The sequence below is a fragment of the Ammospiza nelsoni genome, chromosome 1 (genome assembly GCF_027579445.1).
Source record: "Ammospiza nelsoni isolate bAmmNel1 chromosome 1, bAmmNel1.pri, whole genome shotgun sequence".
Classification (NCBI taxonomy): domain Eukaryota; kingdom Metazoa; phylum Chordata; class Aves; order Passeriformes; family Passerellidae; genus Ammospiza; species Ammospiza nelsoni.
Window position 1 is genome coordinate 38,604,818 of NC_080633.1, and position 14,264 is coordinate 38,619,081.

The window sequence follows — 14,264 nt, forward strand, 5'->3', positions numbered from 1 at the left end:
AGGAAAGCGAACTGTTTATGTAAGGAGTAAAGAGAAACAAGAAAGTTCCTTTTCAAATCCCCATCCACAAGCTGGATGCACATGAAAAACATACAAAATCTATCATGTTTATAACCTGGTTTGACTTACAAGAGACCAAAAACATACCTGGAAGCTAGGAAAATAAAAAGGCTTTGAAGTACTTATTCTGTTAGGCATTTAGCCATGGCAAGCTGGACTTTGTCATAACCTAACTGACCATGCTTCAGGATGTTCATCCACTGCTCTGTCTAGGTGACATAAATCACAAAAGAAGCTAAAGATCTACCAGAGCAGAATAATCCTTTTCCTTTGAGGGATAGGCAGAAAGAGAAGGAACTTAAAAGTAAGGGGCAGGGGGGGGGAAGGTAAAAGCCATTTGAGGGTTCTGGTGTCATGCACACCCAATGTAGCTGTTAGCACCTGGACAGAAGAGGCCACTGGACCTGTGCACATTCACAGAAATGAAGGTATCATCTGAGTAACAAATTTGTCAATCTAAATTTTTCTAGAAACCTATGTTCAGCAAAGAAGGAACATGTCCTGTTTTCCCTGGGACATATGAATTTCTTAGTGATGTGCATGCTTGCAGTTGATGGGAACAGAGAATTGTGAAGCCAAGCTTAATTCACTCAGCGGTATAAGGGTGGTATTTTTAGCTTTAATCACAGTGAGGTAACAGTAAAGCAGTCAAACAAAGCAAAAGGTACAGGAATGATAGGGTTAAATCAATAAACATTAATAAGACTAGGAAAGCTGCACCACAAAACCATTTATGTAGGAGCTGGCAGGGAAAGATGGAATGAGGGAAATCATACCTTCTTTTTCACGGTCTCTAAATGGAGGAAAAGAAAAGTGCCTGTAATTGCACAGCAGCAGAAATGCTGTAGAAAACAAAATGTATAAATAGGCCTGAAGAATGTAAACTATATTTATGCATGCAAAGAAGTCAAAAAATCATCTCCTGAAAAGGTCACAGCAGAGATACAAATATGAGACACACCTAAGGGACACAAATAGGTAAATGGATAAAACAGTACAAATGTAGATTTCCAGTCCCATTTAAGAGGAGGTAGATAGGAATATATAGAGAATTAGGTACTGTACAACCACAAACCAAACTCCCTCAATATTTAGTTGTAGTTAAAGTATAATGATTTGTTTAAAGAGAGCCTACTGACCCATCATCCTTGGTTTTCATGGTCTGCAAAACTTTAGTTAGTTGAAGACTCAGGCACAGCTCCTGTTTTTAGGGAGGGAGGAAAAAGAAGAAAATTATTCTAAGCCAGATTCATTTCAGCTAACCATAGCCTCACGTATTACCTTACTAGGAGATTATTATCTGACTGAATGATGGGGTTGTGTTTAGATTTTTGCCCACTTGTGCAAAATCATAAGCAAAAACCTGATAGGAAACACAAACCAGATCTTCTACTTGCATTGTAAGAAATATACTGTGATACAAGGTACATATCTAAAGTTAAGGGGACAATTTAAAGGGGTACAAATTGCATGTAAAAACAATCAAGATTACTTCCCAAGAACCTAGTAACAGTCAAAGCCTGGAAAAACTTGTAAATTCTCTTTGAAGAACAATGGTACTGAGGATTAAAAGGAATATTTAGAAAATAGTTTGACTTCTATTGTAAGTATAACTCAATCTTATATACTTATATAAGTGTATATATATATATACTATACTTTTATATATATATATATGTAGTATATATATACTATACTTATTTTGTATTTATTAGTATCTAACATAAAGTATCTTTCAGAAGGCTTTCAGATCACCAGCTTCCTTTAAAATCCTGCATGTCAACATTTTAGCCACTCTATGCACCAATAAACCAGAGCACCAACTATTTTCTTTGCAGCATGCAGGATGTCTCACTTTGTTGCAGAGCTCTGGGTAGCAGAGCAGATCCAGTGGCTGTCCTGGCTTTCTTTTAGCATAAGGGATTTCCATGTGTCTCTGGCTACAGAGAAGAGGGCTTCTTCAATCAAATCAGACACCCAAGGACAGTGGAGAGAAATGCAAAGGAGAAGTGGAAGATTTATGGTGCAGAGTGTGAGGCTGTGTCTCCTTCCCTCTCTGCTCCAAGAATGCTGTCCATGTGCCACCTGCTCCACATCCCCTACAAGGCTACAGACCTGCCCTTTCTCTCAACTCACTGATTAGGCATTGCTATCTCCACGGAACATTGCAGACATCAGGTCCAAAATGGGCAGCATTTTCCAGCAGATTCATTGTTCAGTGAACAGAAGTTATAAAGCTGAAACCCAAAAGGTTCCTCAGGGCCTTTGAGCTCCTGCCAGATTTCTCCCTTTGGAGCCAGCCTTCAGGGCATGAAATATGTGTCACTTCCCTCAGCCAAGGCTCATGCAACATAAAGGCTTAGCTTCCTTCAAAATGCTTGTTTTAACACATCTCAGTTGGAGAATTACCACATTTTTGCCAGCTGAACTGCCCAGCACCACATACACTTACCAGTTTACATTTCTTTAAAATAATATGGGTTGTAATAATGAAGTTACCCTTGGTATTCCAAGATATTTCCAGGACAAATTATAGTTTTAACAGAAAGGTTTATAACCATATAGAGGTATCATGGTGCATCATATAAATTTTTAAAGTACATATGCATGGTATTTTTGATAATCATTTTTCACAGCATTCCTTTATTGAGATTTTTTTAAAGTCTGAAAGCCATCCTCAAAGCCAGTGGAGGGTAGAAAGAAAGGTAGTGCCTTTAAGGCTACATTTTCTCACCCTAGCCAGGAAAAAATCTGAACCTACAACCAGGAAGGCAGATTTGACACCTGACATTGTTCAAATCCCCCACATATCCCAAATCAAAACCTTACAGAGAAAGGTTACATAAAAATAACCCAGAGAGTACAAGGAAAGTGAAGGCAAAGGAAATCACACAGGTTGTGACTTGATCCAGAGGACAAAGTGAGCCAAAGGGACAGAGACCTGATTGGTATTTCTTTTGTCAGGAAAGGGAGTTAATGAAGAGGACATCATTTTATCTTTGACCTGTGTCAAGCAGTAAAAGTCATTTAAGTTTTCCTGCTAAAATTAAGTGGCACACAACAAAGAGGAAGGGGTCAGGTCAGGAGAGTTAATGTTTGGCCACGTGGGCAACGAGCCCAGACAGGGACAGTCAGGTCTGAGAACAGCTCATAGCTGTTCCTCAAAGATGATGAAAATCCAAGGATGCAAAGCAAGTAGGGACTGACTAGAGGATTTTCTGTAGGAGCTCACACAATTACCAAAGGGCAGATTTTGGACAGAACTATTAGCTAGTTCCCAAGTAAATCAATAAAAATAATGATAGAACTTTACCCTCTCCCCTTACTCTGGTGTTTTCCCCTCAGGCCAGATCATACATGTTCTCTCCTAAAGCTGAGAAAGCACAGATAATTTTTATTTTTTTTTCATGAAGACAAAATATTATGTGATAACTATAGCACATTTCACTAACACTAAGAGTACAGGTGCAAAGTAGGAAGACACACAGCACAGAGCATGTTTAAATCTAACCTAACAAACATTTCCAAACAAGATTTAAATACTGCACTGTTGCACCACTAAACAGTAAGCCTTTGGTGCAGAAAGGACTTTTAACACACTCACTACACAGCCCATACCCACCCACTTTGCATGTTCCTGTTGCTGCGTTTCCTTTTGGCAGCCACACCTAACCTACTTCCAAAAGAGAACTAAGGCTGTACACCCAGTCAAGAGCAGCACAGTGTTGATCAGAGAAAGCTATCACAAGAGGAAAAAATATAGTTTATAATAGGAAAACAGAGAGAAACAGTAGAGTGCAATTCTAGAACAGTAGCTTTTAAGGTTGTATACTTTTTTGATATATTTTACCTCTTGTGGATGAAATCAATGGGCCTACACTGTTTTTCAAAATCTAAAGTAGACAAGTCCCTTTTTTTATGGCTTAAAAACATAATTTAGCCTTTGCTGAGCAGACTTCTTTCTACACACAAAGGATGTCAGTCAATTACATTGAAACAATTTCATTCAGGTCACTAAACATCAGTAGGTAGCATGATTTAGTGCCAGCAGTGTATTACACAAAAGCACAGCAATTTTGAGGTTTGGAATTGAAATGGAAATTGCAACATGGATGAATATTGATGGTAAGAACATACAGCAGCAGGGAGCATCTTGCACTTACCTCATGACCAACCCATTCCTGACAAGGAATCCTTCTCCCACACCATAAAACAGCAGCATTGTATTTCCTTAATTCAAATTGATTTCTAGCATTTGCATGCAAATTCCTGTGCAAATGCTCTGGTCCCATATATCAAGAAAGTTAAAAAATAAAAAAAAGAGGTAATTACAATTAGTTTCATAGTTCTAGATTCATATAAGCTAGTTTATTTCCTTGCATAATTGAATGTTTTTATTTAGTAGATATTCCTGGCTGTGTTTTTTCTCTGAGAAAGAACTAGGATTGGTGATGACTTATGTTTATTGATTCAAAATTTCCAACTTCTTTGCTAACTCAGTGAAAGATATTGTGGTTTGGCCACTATTCAAAGAGACCAAACTTCTAACACATGTCAGAAAAAGCATTTTGACATTTTCTTACAAAAATTAACAAAATGCACACCAGCTTCTTGTAACTAGAAACAATTTTAATTTCCCCCCTGTTTTTAATGGGCATGTAGTAATAGGATATGCGGTGATGGCTGTAAAATGAGAGTGGGTTTGGATTTGATTTTAGGAAGAAATTCTTTATTGTGAGGCTGATGAGGAACAGGTTGCCCAGAGAAATTGTGGATGTCCCATCTCTAGAAATGTTAAGGCCAGGTTGGATGGGGGTCTGAGCAACCTGGTCCAGTGGAAGGGATCCTTTGCCTCAGCAGGGTGGTTGAAACTAGATTATTTTTAAGACCCTTTCCAATCTAAACCATATGAATTACTTATTTTTAAAAAAAAAATCAAATTGAAGTCATATCCTCTGCAATACACAGTATTTTTCTGTACACACTATGGAGCTCCTAATACCAGTACCGAAAAATGAGTTCTAATTTAAAAAATAAATGGACAAAAACCAGCTGTCTCAACCAACACTACTCATCAAATTCAAAACTGGCATCATCTGTTGACCAGGAGGCAGCAGATAATTCTTCCAACTTCTGCATTTCTCTGTTCAAAGCAACAATTTATTCTTTACTATTAAAAAAATTCATCTTGAAGGATGAGGGCTATTACAGCAACCTGACTGGGTCGCTGGGGATGGTGAGAGAGACGGACGAGAATCTTGTTTCTTGATCAGAAGGCTGGATTTATTGATATATGATATAAAATACATTATGACTATACTAAATAGAATAAAGAGAGAAGTTTGCAGATGCTTGCTAGGCTAAGAATAGAAAGAAAGAAACTATAACAAAGTTGTGTCCAGGGACTCTGTCCCCAGCTTGCTCCTGTGATTGGCCTTTAATTATAAACATGGGAACATGAGCAAATCAAGGTGCATCCCATTGCATTCCACAGCAGCTGATAACAATTGTTTACATTCTCTTTCTGGGGACCCTCAGCTTCCCAGAAAATGCAGAAATCCGAAAGAAAGGATTTCTGTGAAAAAATGTTTGCGACAGAGGGCTATTTCTTAGCTGTGATTATTACCTCTTGGCTCATATACTCTGACAACCAGAGGTATTACACTATGAAATTCTTTTTCCACATGATGGATTTCCTCAATTGCTCTCTAGCAGTGTCTAAACTATCATGTTACACCAACCAAAGATCATCTTTACTCTGAAAGATCTGGAATTATGAAAAGATTTGGCGTCATTTAAAAAGTGCTTCAATGCAGTTCATTGCCTTCACACTGCTGTTTTTTTCCTCTACACACTGTTAACACAGGATCACATGTTCATAATCAAAGGCAAAAAATCAAAGAACCAAACACTTTCTGATATTGTTCTAATACAATTTCAAATGGGAAAACAAATGGCCCACATTTTGGGGAACATGGAGTGAAACCAAAAGGAACAATTGCAGCCTGTTCCCAAGAGCAGTGACTTTCCTATGTTGAAACCAGCACAAATCCTTTATGTCTTAAATGGATGGGAATTACAAAAATATTTCTTTCCTACTCTGTCCTTCATTAGGAATGGTAAACAAAGAAAATATGCTACAAAATATAAAAAAAAAAACTGTTAGAAAGATGATTCTGCAGGTATAGAAAGACACTTAGATGGATACACCTTGGTTTACTAACAAAAGTCTCTGATGGCAAATAGTTCATCAAGATAGAAACCACCTCATACCAATCACTGAAGAGCTTTAGGCAGTAGCATCCAAAACAATTGTCACAAATTGGGGCAATGAACGTTCCAGTAAAGGCTTTTATCATCACCAGCTTGAGCCTTGCACAGCTAATGCATCTTTTACCAACTCGAATATATTTTACTAGTTTATAGTATATAGTAAATCAAAGAGAATTATGCATTCCCTGACATGGTAAGTAACCATGTGTTCCTTATATCTGGGAAATAGTGTGCAGGATAATCTTAGAAAGTCTAAAGGTATATAGTCTGAAGGCCTGACTGCTTTAACTTTTTCATGAAGTTTGAATTAGACAATGTTACTGGCTTTGAGAATTAAGTACAGCAGGCACAACCCATCTCTTAATGCAGCAACAGATTCACTCAGGAAAAAAAAAATTAAAATAACCAACACAAAAACCACATTAATGTGGGCACTTAGCAGCTGTTTAATATAGACACAAAATTTACAAATCATAACACTTCAATAATGACTCAATTTACAAATTATAACACTTAAATAATGACTCATCAGCGGAGACAAATAAGCAAAACCAGTTCAAATTTTAACCCTGCATAATGTAAGAGTTCAGTGATTTTTGTTTTTTATTGCAATAACATTATTTCTGGGGTCAAATATAATAGCTTCAAAAAACCTTTCGATCTGCATAGACATTTACCAACATTACTCATTTCTAAAACTGATTTTCAATTCAGTAATACAATTTACTGAACATCCACTTACTAGTAACATATTTGATTATAAAACCTGAGCTCCTAAACATTCTCAAAACAAGCCACAGACTTTCATCCATGGTTTCAAAAGCAGGAAGTTTCATGGTTTTATGATTCTGAAATGTAGGAGCTGACTACAAGAACATGCCTGACTAGCAGCACATTTTTCATATTTTCTACAGTCACACACTATTGAGAGCTGATTGGATATCAGATTTGATTTCTAATCTTTTTTTGTATTTTGTTTTATAACCTACAGAAAACTGAGTCTACACCATGCATTCATAAAAATCTCACAGCAAAATAGGAACTGGACAAGGAAAACGAAGAAGATAAAAATGGTATACTCCACTTTCCAACCTCATCATGCCAGAAAATAGGATGCTGCAAAGATCACTTATTTTCTTACCTAAGGGTTCTCTCCACCATGAAATCTGCCATAGGGTAAAGGAGAGAAACAGTCCTAGGAAAACTGAAGAAACAAGGCCAAAAATTGTCATCCAGTAACACACAATAGGTACTTGAAGATTTTTCTCCAAATGGAACAATAAACAAGTTCTTACTAATATACATCTTCCCTATAAGCTCTAAACAGAATTAAAATCTATCTACTTGCCTGTCCCAGAAGACAAAGCTCCTTCTTATTTTGCCATTTAAACAATTCCTGCTGTGTTGGCTTGATTTTACCCTTCTGTTTGGTATGGTGTTTCTGTTACTGTTTCAAGTAGATGTGCCTCTTCCAAAAGGGAAATTATCAGGGTAACAAGGCTGTCAGTGCCTCCCAGTATGCCAGGGGCACTTTACAGACTGACAAAGGAGCTAAAAAAAAGGAACAGAAATAGTCTTCAAGTCCTGACACGTCTGAGATACAACGCATCACAAGTCAGTTGCAAATGAAGACTGCACACTTGAATTAGCCTTTATTTTCTTGCAGGGGAAGAGATAGTAAAAATAAATAAATTTCCTTCTACAGGCACCCTGAGGCACTTGGACAAGCTGTTACTAACCATTCCTTTTCTCTGCTTTCCCACCTCCCAACCTGCTATATAATCTCTGATTCTAAGCATACATTTTTAAATGTTTTGTCATTTTAGCTACTCCACAGGATGGATTAGGAGCCTTAAGACCTTTTCATTTACTGAACAATCAAACAAAATAAAAGGTTAATAGTTCAAGAATAGCTACAAGTAAAATGGACCCAAGTCACTCCTGGTCTAACCTCATTACTTCATAGACTCAGCTTTTACTGCCTGCTTTATACATAGCATCTCGGAAGCAAATAAAGCACAAGGGCTTCCAGGAGATGTTATACATTAAAATGAAACAGAATAAGTCCTTTTTTAAACACATTCCTCTGTCTCAACTTCATGATTTAAATAGGACACAGTAAAGAGTAAATAATATATACTACAAGAGTACTAGTCTGGCTTGCTTCCTTTGAGCATAGATGACATTAGGTTAATTGGTTTTAATGCTGGGGTGAAATTTCTCTATTAACTTCTGTTCTTGTTGTTGCTATTATATACCTGCATTTACTGTAACACAATTTACTGAATTAAGAAAACTATTGACAAAATCTGAATTCGCTATATTTTCCTGTGTGGGAAGAGGAAGGTCAAAGACATACCAAGTGATGCTGCAAGCCTTCAGGGCAGCCAGGAAAAGAAGCTGCATTCCATTATGACAAAACAAAACAAAAGTAGAGGAAAACAACAAAACAAACAAAAATAAAAACCAAAACAACACTTTGGGCAAGCCATGCAGCTCTGTGAAAGGATAAGAGAGCTGGAGTCAGACCTTGCTTGCCAGCAGGCAAAGTTCAAGTGCTCACTGATGTAAGGTCACATTGAAATAGATTGCATTTGAGATGGAATCTTCAGTGATTGAGTTGAGCTTTATGTTCCAGATGTCTTCATGTAAAGGTGCACTTTTGTAACACCTAGGAGCCGAGGCAGACATGTTTTATAACCCCTGTGCTCCTGTAAATTCCCTTACAGGAAAGGATTTAGCACCATGGAGATTTTTTCCATATTTTCACGTTCACTGTAGAATTGCTCTTAGACATATTTATTGAACAAGCAGGCACACGTGTTACATTTAAATGCAAGAAAACTGGGTGTATTTCCAAGAACCAACTGTGCTGACAAAAAGTTAGTTACACAAATCAGTTTGACAAATACCAAAACTTATGAAGCCTGATGTCCTTTGCATAACAACCTGTATAACGTGTTTCATTCTTACAAGGTCCTGCATATGAGATGAGCACTTTTGTGACATTTGGTCAGTCAGTACATCTCAGATGGGAAATGTGGGCAAGAAATGGGCAGACCATTATTTACAAGGGCATATCACAAGAAGCTTCTCCCAAACACATTGTCTCTGAGAGGCACAGGTTGTGGTTCCTGCCCTATTCTTATAAAACACTGCTGTGTATTAACACTTATGATGCATTTATTTATTAACAACTGAGGCCTTTGGACATCCACACTTCAGCAGCTTTCATTCAGGCAAAAACTTATTAACTTCAGCATGCAGCATCCTAGCATCTTTCTGCTAGTCCTTACAGGAGCAGTACTATCACACTCTCTCATCATGCAGGTAGTTTGATGAGGATATCATCACAGGGAGGATGCAGACACAGAACCATCAATTATTTTCTCTTCTAGATAGAGAAGGTCAGGAGGTATTACAAATGTGAGATATAAAAATGACGATATCTACCCAAAATCCCTTTGTTGTAGTTTTCATTACAGAGCATGTGACCAATAATGAAAAGACAGCTATCTTTCTTTGGTCTACTGACAAACAGTAAAGAAGGATGGAAATTTTATATAGCAGGGCAATTTCCAGGACATTAAACTATGTTAATGAAAATAAATTAAAAGTAGGAAATTTTGGGTTAAATATTGGAAAACACTGGCAGTTGGTCATATCTGTTTTACAGAGGAACTTGGTAATTTGGGACACGTAAACCAGCACAGCAAAGCCATCAAGAATTTGTGGAAACACAGGTATGAATTAGATTATTTAATATTTTTAGAATAATCTTGATTCTTAGACCACATGAAAATTAAAACAGGGCCCAGTTAGCAGTACCAATGTTTCTAGTATTTGCCATTCTTTTTGCAGCCAGCTCAGTTTGGGAAGTTGAAGTCCTCTGAATACAGACAGCACTATTAATCCTATATTATACCTTGAGATGGATATCCATCCCTTCTCTCCTTCACACATGTTGAGAAACCATTAAAGAGAGCAAAGCAGAAAGGCACAGCCTGTCAAACTGCACAGCATTAGAAAGGTTATCACACTACTGTTGCCAGCTTCAGTCTTTTCCAGTCTGTATGACAGATGAAAAATTTCATTTTTGTGACAAAAGTGGTAATGAGGATAGAAAATGGCACCATATGAATCCAGCTTTCTGACAGGGGTCATAATGAGAACCAGAATTGTGCAAAGTTAATCTAATCGCATCACAGCATTAGAACTCAATTCACAGGGGACTTGCTTATACCTATAATTTCCTTTATGCTCTTTAGAAGCACAAAGCTTATGAGGAAAAAAGATGCAAGAGCAGAAATTGGAACTAAAAAGGGCTGCACTATTCATAAAATAATGTGGAGACTGTTAGAAGATCAGCTTCAAGCCTCAGCATTGTAAGTAAATGCATACTAGTACAAACATTTTTTCATGCACACAAGTGACAAAACACAATTGAAAGGTAGATTTCCTCTGATCTAGCAGATGGACTGTAAAATGGCTTTACCATTGAAGACGGATGTACTAATATCCATTTAGTAACTTTGCTCCTGTTACACAGCAATGCTGTACAGTATTCCTTAAATAGCAATATGCTATTTTTAACCATTACTTTACAAGTTATATGGACTTCCCAGTTTGCCTTTGAGTTTTTAGAAACTCTTTTCATAATTATCACTATCTTTCTTTATTTTCAATCAGCTGTTGTAAATGAGATCTCAAAATTTTAAGTACATAAAACCCAGTTCTGTTAGCAATGTTTAGTTTCTAGGAGTTGAAAATTATAGTTTCTAAACAGCGTATAGAGAAAAGACTGTAAACAAAAATAATGCAAAATTAACTGGCAGACACATCACTAGACCTAGAAATGTTCTTATTTTGGGGAATAGTCCCAGTTATCACTGGAGGAATTTCCTTTCATATGCATCCCTCAGTATGGGAACCTTTTGCTTCAGATATGTAAAAATAACTAAGGTAAAATATTCTCCCTCTCATTACTTTCCCTCCGTCTCATTATTCAACTGATATTGAAAACACACATGGGATTACAAATTAATCCCTTCTCAGTTAAAAAAAAAGAGCAGAAAACTAGGTTTACCTTGCATCCTAACAAGCTGCATCAGGCAAAGGTAGATATTAGTAAGTCTACACAACAAAAGTGGTAGCAAGAAAGTTTGATTCCTGCAGTCAAAAAGTAGCTCATTATACTGAAAGTTGCACAGATTGACCCAGTTCCTCAGAAAGAAACCACACAGAGCTTGTCTGGAAGCGTAAGTGGGCCTCTTCCAATCAGCACATTCTTCACACGTGGAAAGAGCTGCTACTGCAATGGATTGTAAAATCCTAAGTGCAATTATTGAAATATATAATTTTATAGACAATAAAAAAAAAATCAAAGTTCTGTAAGATCTTTACAGGACTGAGAACTGAGAGGATATATGCTGGAACAAATCTAAACAAATAAACATTTACATATGTGCAAGACAAGATTTTTCATGACTAAGTTATGACAAGACCAAACATAACTCATTCTGTCATGACCAAGCACAGTTCATGTTTCCATATTTTACTTTTGTAAAATTTAGCACTATACAGATAAAATGCTGTTGAAGAAACCATTTAACTTAATGCAGAAGATTTAGTCTAAGGGATACACTATTAAGAAAATAAAATCATATCAAACTATTATAATTTTTTTAATATCTTATTTGCCTATTGTGACAATCACTGAAGTAAACATCATATGTATTTTCAAAATCTAGTATGGCTTTCCTCTTGTAAGAGCACCATGTTCCTAGCACAAGTTAATACTTTTTTCTTCAGAGAAAAACATTTTTCCAAATACAAAATGCAAAAGAAAAGCCCCAAATACCATACTCTCAGTTATTTTCTTCTACTTAAGAAGACACTATTTCTGTGACTCCTCCCTGAACCACAGTCACTCATACATTGTTAAGGCTACAAGTTATCAGAAAAGCTAACTCACTGACACAAAACATATTTACCTACAGGAAGGATTCAAATTCTGTTAGAAATAAAAACACTGATTTTAAAGTTATGGTGAATAAACCTTTCAAAAAGTGTAGGATGCGCAAAGAGTGACATCAAATGGCTTATTTACAACCCTACTGTAAGGGTAACAAAGAGTTCTCTTGGCTGTATTGTCAAAGGTTTGAGCATCTAATTAATTTTTGCAGCAGTAGAAGGTTCAAAAAACTATAAAAGTAGCAGGAAAGGAAAAAATAACTTAGGTAACAATGATATTATTGACATCTCTCTGAAGACCTAGAAGCCAGTTGCAGTCACAGGGCTGGGAAGACACAGGTGCAGAGGAAACATCCTGAGAAACCATGTGGAGAAGATGCCTGACCTAGCATTCCATCATACTTCAACTAACAGAGAAACAAGATATACAGTACACTTTACAACTGCTTAAAAGGTTTTTTCCCTCCTTACATATTTTGCTTGCACTTGTACAACCAAGAAGCTGGACTTTACTTCCAAGGATAAAGCAGTGGCAGAGAGGTGATTTATTTAAAGTTAATTCTATCATTCTTTTATTGGAAGATTTTAACAGGCATGAGGAGTGCTAATTTTTTCCACATGAACTCATTTGAACTGCATGAAAAGTCTTTAGATACCTTTAACAAGTTTATTGGACTCATTAGTCCTACAAAGGGACTGCAGGAAATGCATTTCATATGGAAATGGATGTGGAGCTATTAAAGCCTGGAAGCAACAGCCTCCAGGACATAAAAAAGTCTGTAACCAGTAATAGTATTGGCCTTGGAGCAAGAGGCACGCACTGAAAAGATACCCTATATCACTCTTCAGTGCTTCCAGAGGTTTACAACAAGCACATGGCACAGTACCAGCATAATAAATGAAATCTTCAAATATCCTACTATAAACATACACATAAATTTTATTTTTTGTGACTTTTATCTTCCAAGATATTATACAACTGGTCATTGTAGCAAGATCTCATCCTCTAGGATTCATACACCAGTTCTTTGCATGACAGATTATTGCATGCTGAGCAAAGTGAAACTTATATTAAAAGGTTAAGAGCTATGGTTTACAGATGCACACAACACTGGAGATCTCCATTTAGCGTTACTCAGAATATTCACATTCTTTTATTACTATTTAGTTAATTCAAGAGGAAAACACAACAGTCTGAGGTGAAAATGGCTGTAGGTAAGCTCCACATCTGTGTCATGCACATCCTCAGGCTTGGTATTTCACTGTAGGGTGAATGGTGGAACACACACAGCTTCCCTGACACAACCACACTGGGACAGCTGCCAACCAAGCCAGGCAGGGAATAGTGCTCCAGCCCTAAGCTCCATGGGGAGTTCTACACCTCACACTGTCCATTCTCTTTTAGGACTGGGAAATGTTTCTAAGCACAAAAAAAATACACATTGGTACATACATAAAAAACTTGTTCTGCTAAATAACTTTGTAGTGTCATCCATGAATATGAACACAAAGATAAAAATTAAATTTCTACAACTGAAGGTATAAAGTGTATAAGACATCCTTTAGTAAGAGTAATGTATTAATAAAAGTATAAATTTAGGTATCAAACTATCATGGGAACCTATACACACACCAGGACACTTAGTAACTCAAGTACTTACATTTTTGAGAAGTTTACGTTATGTGCATATGGTTTAGTAATTGGAAATGGAATAATTAGAATGGATTCTACCTTTTCTTGGAAGTAAATATTCAATATATGTGAGAAGGATCTGAAAGCTTCACTTTGCCAGTCATTGAAGACAATGGGAGCAACACCATGTAATGTACCACCCTATAAACCCCGTGTAACTCATCTGGCCTCAGTGCTTTTTACTGCAACTCTTCGCAGGATCCTCCACTACAAATCCAGCCTAAAAGCACTCACTAATTTTTTCTCTTTTTTTTATTTTTATTTT